Source organism: Mesocricetus auratus, unplaced genomic scaffold, assembly GCF_017639785.1.
Source record: "Mesocricetus auratus isolate SY011 unplaced genomic scaffold, BCM_Maur_2.0 Super-Scaffold_100691, whole genome shotgun sequence".
NCBI classification, from domain to species: domain Eukaryota; kingdom Metazoa; phylum Chordata; class Mammalia; order Rodentia; family Cricetidae; genus Mesocricetus; species Mesocricetus auratus.
Window position 1 is genome coordinate 44,003,325 of NW_024429267.1, and position 8,837 is coordinate 44,012,161.

Sequence of the window (8,837 nt, forward strand, 5' to 3'; positions counted from 1 at the left end):
TGCACACACGCATCTTGTGTGTTGATACACATATACACATGAACATGGATCATGAATGAATATATATATATATATATCTGAAGGAAAAGAGAGAGGGGGAGAGGAAGAGGGAGAGAGAGGGAGAGAAGTGAGAGAGAAAGAGATATTGAGAATATATGAGTCTTCAAGTGGTTGGAAAGAACCTTCCACCCAGGTATACAGGCAGACAATCCCACATTTGGAAGAGGCACCCACCTGCTGGGTGCTGGGAGGCACCTTAAAAGGGAATGTCATGGACAGAGCATCATCTCCTTTAGGGATATGCCCCTGGTGAGTTATCCATTCCCAAGAGGTCAATACTGAACACATACATATATGAGCAGCACCAAATGAACCCAGCAGGCTGTATTTATACATGCATGTATATATATATATATATATATATATATATATATATGTAATAACAATGAAAGGAGAGGTCAAGAATTTGAAAGGGAGTAGGGTACTATGGCAGGAGTTGTGGGGAGAAGGTGGATGAAATGATATAATTATAGTACTCATATAAGAAATTCACAAAAAATTAGAACTTAACAAAAAGGAATGCTCAAGTGAAATGTGCTGATGACAGAAGCATAATGATAACAAAACCTACTGCAAATGTGTAAAAGGCCATGATCAACCCTCCCCAAAGTTCCTTGGCCCACCATGAAGGTTATCTGTCACTAGCATCACAGAGAGCATCATTAAGGCTGGTTCCCAGCTTCTACAGAGGTAGGCTGTCCTGAGACAGATGCTATAGAAAGAAAGCCCTTTGCACAAGCTGGGTCTCACAGAACCAATTTCACAGATGAGAAAAGTAGAGGCTCCAATAAGTTAAGCCACAAGTCCAGTATCAGATAACCAACCCTTAGAACAAGTAGCAAGCACTCTTTTGGTGGTTCCAAACTGTACCTTGGACCTACCACTAAAGCTCAATAGGATGTCAAATAACAGAAAAAAGGTCATTAGCATTGAAAATGCAGAGCGATCCATTTATCACAGTAAATATGTTCACCAGACTGAAATCCTGCTGGCCCAGCAGAAGGACTCTCACATGCAGACACCACGTGATGGAGCTTAGCTCAGCTGCAGCGGTGGGTGGCTGGGGAACAACTGTTGCCGTTGGGTCGTGGTGGGGGTGTAGAAAGAGAGAGGCTCTTTTTAAGTGAGGACCAAAATAAGACAAAGCCACTGGTTGGGGAATTTCAGAAAGTAGTTGCAGATGCTGAAGAAAGCAACAAATTCCTAATTCCTAATGTGTGAAAATGAAATGAATCTTAGGGGGTTCGTGCAAACCCCTTAGCAAACTGACAGCAGCGAGGAAGATCAGCCCTATGAGCTCGGATTGTTTGGGAATCTTGCATATGCCAGGCACTGTACTGGGTACTTCCTCACTTTGTTCCATGAGCTATGCCAAGCTGTTATCCCCATTTCATGCGTGACATGGCGATTCCTAAGTTAGGGAGAGCCTGATTCTGGAGATTTTTCTATGTATGGGAAAAACACAGTCATTGGAAGAACTAGACAAATCCAGATCTAAATTCTTCTTGACCATGCACTGTGCAACCTTCTCTTCCTGGATCCTGTTATATATGAAGGAACTCAATAAATATGTTTTTTGTTTATTTTCTCTTGGACCCTTCCCCCATAGGGATTTGCTGACCAACTTATGACTAGGGGCATATCTAGCAAATATTTCTTGTTCCCCTCCTTCCAATAAGGCCTGAATGTAAATTCCCGTTATCCACCCATCCTTATTGCCAGAGGGCCTTGGGAACCTGAACTTTTGACCTTGGTAGTTTTCCACTGTGCCTGCTAATGGGTATATAATGCTCCCATCTTGTTGCAATAAACAGCATTCTCCTTGCAAGAATGACCTACTATCTTTTGTCTATTTCAATCCTCAGGCCCTCACCCGAATCCTTGAGAAGTATTGTAGCACCGGTGCTACAATTTTCTTTTTCTCTTACCTTTTGTCCAAGGTGTAGAAATGGTGTCCATTTCCTCTTTTAAGTGTCTGTCCTTTGAGATGATAACCGGTGTATATTATACTAATCTGAGATGTATCCACCATATAGTCACACACATAGGTGAGGGACTTAGAAGAATATTAAGAAACAATTCTAAGAAATGCAAAAATTCCTCCTCCTGTATCCCTAATATAGTAAATTTGAATTCAGCTTGTGATTAGCTGCACCTTGGAATCATGGGGAGCATTAACAATGTCCATGATGGAGCTGCTCCCATAGAAGTTCATTCAGGATTCCTAAGATGAGGTCTGGATATCCATTGTTTAAAGAACTCCAAGAGGGCTTCTAGTAGGCTGTAAGGAGAGTCATTTGGCTATGGATGAAATGAAATGAAATGGTTCAGGATTGGGCCAGGGACCAGCCACACCAGAATCCTCTTCAAACTTGTTAGACATAGAGATGCTAAGGCCACTCCCAGACTTTCTGAATCAGAAACTCTGAGGGGTAGGACCAGCAACCTGTGTTGACCCAAGTGGTCCATGCAGGAGCAAGGACATGGTGATCTACCTAACTAGTCTTCTCTCTTCTGTCCTAACCAATTAATGAATATATCACACTATTTTACCATTTAAACATGTCTCCTACATGTTCAGCCGTCTCTCCCCTAAGCATCATTACACATTCCTGTCTGAATCACTGATAACCCTGTGACTAGTTCTCTCCCTCTACAATTCCCTATCCCCGCAGCAGGCAATGCCAACCTCAGAACAAGTCCAGCCACACCCCTTCCTATCCTGGGAACCTCAGTGCTTCCAGAGCAGAACCTGCACAGTGTACAAGGGTCTCACTGACTGCCCCATGCTTATCTCTGCATCTTTCTCCCCCATCACCCTCCTCCGCACCCCTCCCTTTCAAAACATTGTGTTTATGGTTCAGACAAAATCCTCTTGGAGAACATAGAACTAGGAAAAAACGCTATTCTCCTTGAATTCCTTCCAAATTTCTGCTTTTCCTGGTTACATCTTGTCATTTTTCATTCAGCCCAAAGGACCCCTCCTGGGTGTTCCAGAAGAAGTTTCCTGCTCCATGGTCCCACAGATGCCACCTTCACCATAGCATCCCACACTAAATTGCAATCATCCCTTCCTGATTCAATATTCCTGGTTAGCTCATGAATCCTGTCTCCCACACAGTGTATGCTCCATGGCAGATGCTCGCACCTCACATGCAGAACTAGAGTGCTACAGGATACACCCGCTACTCCATAGAACTTCAAACAAATGATGTCTAAGCCAGTGTATCTCAGTCTCCCATGATCACACCAGTCACTGGAGATCTGGGTATAGTGTAGAGTCGAATGGAACAGACGTTGAGGTAGAGTCCAGACATTGTGCATTTCTGCCTCGCTCCCAGATACGCTGGCATGTCGGTCCATGGGCCACCAGATATGCTCTGGGTGGTTAGGACCATGACCAGGACATTTACATGTTCCTTCATTTTGTTTTACAGGAATGCCAGTAACTGATAAGAGTTGAGTTGTATTGTTTATTAATCTATTCCCATAACGACTATCATCCTGGAGTTTAATCTATTTTTTGCTCATTTGTTTAAAAGAGACCATAATCAGTCCCCTTGTGGGCCAGTCTCCTGCACAGCTGCAGTCCCCATCTGTGTTAATCAGCTTTCTGTTGCTGGAATAAATATCCAAAATGAAGCAACTTAAAATTGGTGGAGGTTTCAGGTCGTTAGCAGTTGGCTGTGTTGCTTTTGGCCCTGTGACAAAGCAGGACATCACAACAGGTACTATGTCAGAGGAAACTGCTTACCCCATGGCAGCTGGTAAAGAGGCCAGCACCCCAATGTCCCCTTCAGAGGTACCCCATGGCAGCTGGTAAAGAGGCCAGCACCCCAATGTCCCCTTCAGAGGTATCCCATGGCAGCTGGTAAAGAGGCCAGCATCCCAATATCCCCTTTCAGAGGTACCCTAACATCCCCCTGCAGGCCTCCACCTCCTAAAGCTTCTTCCACTTTTCTATAACAGCTGGGACCAAGCGTGAACTCCACAGGTCTTTGGGAAGCTATCCAATACCCAAACTACAGCATCATCAAAAATAATGAGGACTTCCTTATCAACAGCCCTCTGTGAAGGGCAAGTGCTAGGTGTTAAAAAGCAGGGAACAAAACAAAACAAAAAAACTTTACTCAACAAAGAATCCACATTCAGTTTGGGGACTAGAATCTTGGGAGAGACCAACAGGGTATAACCCACAAGATAGGGCTCCTTCATTTAGTCTTTTTTGCATGAAGACAGATTGTTAGTACCTCTTTATTAAGCTTCCAGTGAAGGCACTCATTCCTGACAATTAGTGTGACGTTCTCTCAGTGAGCAACACAGAGCTACAGACAATGCCAATGCCAGAGTTCTGGAGTCAGATCTCCAGGGTTCCAGCAGCAGCCAAGGGGTGCTGGAGCATATGGGTCACTCTAGAGAGGTGGGAAGGAGCTTCCACTTGGAAAGACTGAGCAGGGCCTGTACAAACGTCCAGCTATACCAGTCAGCATTTTACCCCCGCTGTTCACATTCTGATCAAAGGGCTAGAAATCACATTTAGCCTGTCGAATGAGGTTTTCCAGAGCTATCACAAGACTCTTAGTCATCTGTAATTCTGACCAGCTGTTCTAAGTGCATCATCTCATGTCTTGGAGGGTTGCAAGACCTTGCAGGGTCATTTCCGCAAATACTTTCTGGTAAATGGGTGCTTAATAGGCACACCATGGTTCCTTTTGAGGGAATTCAAATTGGCCATATGTTGTGGAAAGTTCAAGATCCTTAAAGACAGTTCGCTCTTTTTAAAGTCAAAACGACAAACCATTTTCCAACAACTCACCATACTTTCTGCAGCATCAAATTCCCAGGCCAGTCCCACTGACCACCATGCAAACTCTCCTCACAAGCTGCCAACTTCCTGTCTCTCTGCTACACAGATGCGCAGTGCTAACTTTGGGAGTTTTGTCATCACTCATGGCAACTATCCTCCTTGCCGCTAAATCATGTTTATCTTTTTTATGATGAATCTGTCCTGCCATCCCTTCACAGGATTTCTTGTAAGTGCCAGGCACTGCCCTGGGAATGTAGTGAATGTTGCCCCTGGCAACATCCACAAGTACATGGGCCCTTATCATGCTGGTGAGAGCCCAGAGGGAGTGGCCCAGCAACCAAGAAAATACAGTAGGTGGGGGTTTCTCCACCGTGATGGCTAATCTTCATTGTCAACTTCACTGGGTTTAGAATCACTATGGAAACTCTCCCCCAGGGGTGTCTGTATGTCTCCAGAGAGGCTTAACTGAGGTGGGAAGACCTACCTGGAAGGCAGATGGAACCATCACATAGGCTGGGGTTCCAGACTGAATAAAAAGAAGGATGAGCAATAGCATTGACCTCTCTTTGCTTCGTGACTACAGATGTGCTCAAAGTGTAAGCTACAATAATTCCTATGACACATTTATGGGAACACACACACACACATACACACATGCACACAAGTAAATAATTTTTTTATATTTTAATTTTGGCTTAAATGCCCAAAATATATGATACAGTTATTCAGAAATCCCCTCGAAATTACAGTGGAATACTTGTCTGGTGAAACAATATGCCCATTACCATTTTCTTAATGTGTGTGTATATGTGTGTGCAGGTGTGTATGCATATATATGCTGTGCATGTTTGCATGCATGTGTGTATGCACATGTATGCTGTGCATGTGTGTGTACAGGTATGTATGCACATGTATGCTGTGCATGTGTGTGTACAGGTATGTATACACATGTATGATGTGCATGTGTATGTACAGGTGTATATGCACATGTGTGCTGTGCATGTGTGTGTGTGCACATGTGTGCTGTGCATATGAGAGCCAGAGAATACCTCAGGTGTTAATCCTTAGGTGGTTTTTGTTTTATCTTTTATTTTGTGTTTGTTGTTTTTGTTTTGAGACAAAGTCTCCCACTGGCCTAGAGCTCATTCAATAGGCTAGGCTGGTGGACAGGGAGCCCCGGGATCGGCCTAACATCTCCCCAACGCTGGGATCACAGCATCTGTCTGATGCCTGGCTGTTTCACAAGGACTCTGGGGCTGGAACTCAGGTCCCCAGGCTTGCAGGGTGATCAATTTCCTGGCCGAGCTGTCTCTCCCACCCATCCCTCTTGACTCTACTCACTCCTAAAATTTACATGAAGGTTACATGGGCTAATTTTATAGATTGATTCAAGTTTCGTGTATCCAGTATTCAGGAAAACTGTCACTTAAATGTTACAAACTCCATGACCTTGGTTTACTACAAACTCCTCAAGGGGAATGAAGAGTTGATAGCTTTTTTTTAATCCTTTCCCAACTCCTGACTTGATCTTAGATGTAGATGAGGATTTACTTGAGTTTTGTATTTTTTCCATGACTTCATTTATTCCATACTAGATTATGTACTATCAGGCATCTAAACATGTATAAGGACTATTTCTTTATTAACCCCTTGAGACATCAATGCCAATTTTAGGTACCCCACTTCACCTTTTCCCACTGAACAATCACTGCTTTCTAGCCTGGCATTTGACTTAGGGGAGAGAGACAGATTTCTTTCCAACACCCAGATCCTGTGCAGGTTTGACACCTCTCATCTATTTAAGCCACAGTTTGCAGGGGCTAGAAAACTCATTACCGGTACCTGTACTGATCCACTTTCCCGGATTCCCATTTTTACCCCTACAAAGGGGAGACTCTACCCTGGACCATGGAGCAAAGAGAGGAATGATGGAATATTCTGTTTATCTTGTTCCTTGATGGCCATTCTTTGGATGTCACAGGTTTCCATTTTCCTAGCACTGAACTCTGGAGTTCTCCAATTATTGTCCATGCTTTTATTAGAGTCCCCAGTCACCATAAAGAACACATGGTATTGCTTCTCTGGTTTAAGAATGTGTAAGTGATGCTATAGTGTACCCAACTTTTTCTGGCTCAGTGTTATCTTAGATACTTATATATGTTTATGAATGCATCTCTAGTGTATTGATTTGACTGCCCTGTAATATTCTGTTATATGCACATTAGGATATATAGGTTACATTTAAGTCTGCTCAACACACAGTGCTGTATCTGGTTCCTGTGCCTATGTGTGAAAGCTTCATATAGCCACCTATTAATGGGACTGTTGCTGAGCTGAAGGACACAACTAGAAATATAACAGATATTGCTTCAGTGTTGTCCAGAGTGGTAACGATGTATCCTTCAGCAGTGTGAGTGTGTCCATGGGTTTACATTCTTTTTTTATCATTTTTTAAATTTTAAATAGCTTGTTTTACATGTCAATCCCAGTTCCCTCTCCCTCCCCTCCTCCCGCACTCCCCTTCCCCCCCACCCTCCCACCCTATTGCCAAATCCTTCCACATAGGGGATATCAGAGTCTGTCATTTTACTCTGGGTAGGGTCCAGGCACTCCCCTAAGAGTCCAGGCTGAGAGAGCATCCCTCTGTGCTATAGGCACACGAAGACTGTATATCAGGGATAGACACTGATCCACAGCTCAGGGCCCCATAGGTTGCCCAGGCCTTCTTGCTGACACTCACATTTGGGGGGTCCAGATCAGTCCCATGCTGGCCTCCCCACTGTCAGTCTGGGGTCCAAGAGCTCTCCCCTGTTCAGATCAACTGTCTCTGCTGGTTTTGCCAGCCCATTCTTTGCCAATTTGCTCATCACTCCTCTCTCTCTGTCACTGGGTTTCTTGGGTTCAGTTCAGTGATTAATTGTGTGTTTGCCTCTGCTTCCATCAGTTGCAGGATGAAGGCTCCCAGATGGTTATAGACATCAAGTTCATTATCAGGAATGGGCATTCGAGGTGGTCTCTCCACTATTGCTTAGCTTGCCAATTGGTGTTATCCCTTTAGATCACTCGAGGTTGCTCTGGTGCCTGATCTGTATTCGATCCTATGATTCCCTCTTCCCCCTATTCTACCCCCACCCCCTCAACTTCCTTTCCCCCCATGACCAACTCTTCACCCCCTCTCTTGTTCCCAGGTCCCACTCCCCCCCCCCTCACCTTGTTCCCCCTCCATTCAGGGGATCTTGTCTCCATCCTCTTCTCTTGGGTACTATGCATATGTGCATATCTTTTAGGTTCTTTCCTGTTTCCCAGACTCTCTATCAGTGGAAGTGCAAACTGGCACTATCCTGATCCATGTCTAAAATCCATATATGAGTGAGTACATACCATGTTTGTCTTTTTGCAACTGGGTTACCTCACTCAGGATGGTTTCTTCCAGTGCTATCCATTTCCCTGCGAATTTCAAGATTCCATTGTTTTTTTCTGCTGAGTAATACTCCATTGTATAAATGTACCACATTTTCTCTATCCACTCTTCAGTTGAGGGGCATCTAGGTTGCTTCCAGGTTCTGGCTATTACAAATAATGCTGCTATGAACATAGTGGAGCAGATGCCCTTGTTGTATGAACTTGCCTCATTTGGATATATGCCTAAGAGTGGAATTGCTGGGTCTAGTGCTATATTAATTCCCATTTTCCTGAGGAATCTCCATACTGATTTCCAAAGAGGCTGGGTTTACATTCTTGATGCCATTACCCCCTGACCCCCTTGAGATTTCGGGATTTAATGTATCCTTTGTGCTTATATTGAGACACACAAAGTTCTCAGAGAAAAACAAAACTATTCAATAAACAGAGTTTGTTTTTTGAAACTTTCCAGAGCAATAAATGCCTACTTAAACTTAATTGACTGTATTATTTTTAAGTCATGTAAACAACAGTATAAGGAAAATTATGTGGAACAAATACAAAATTG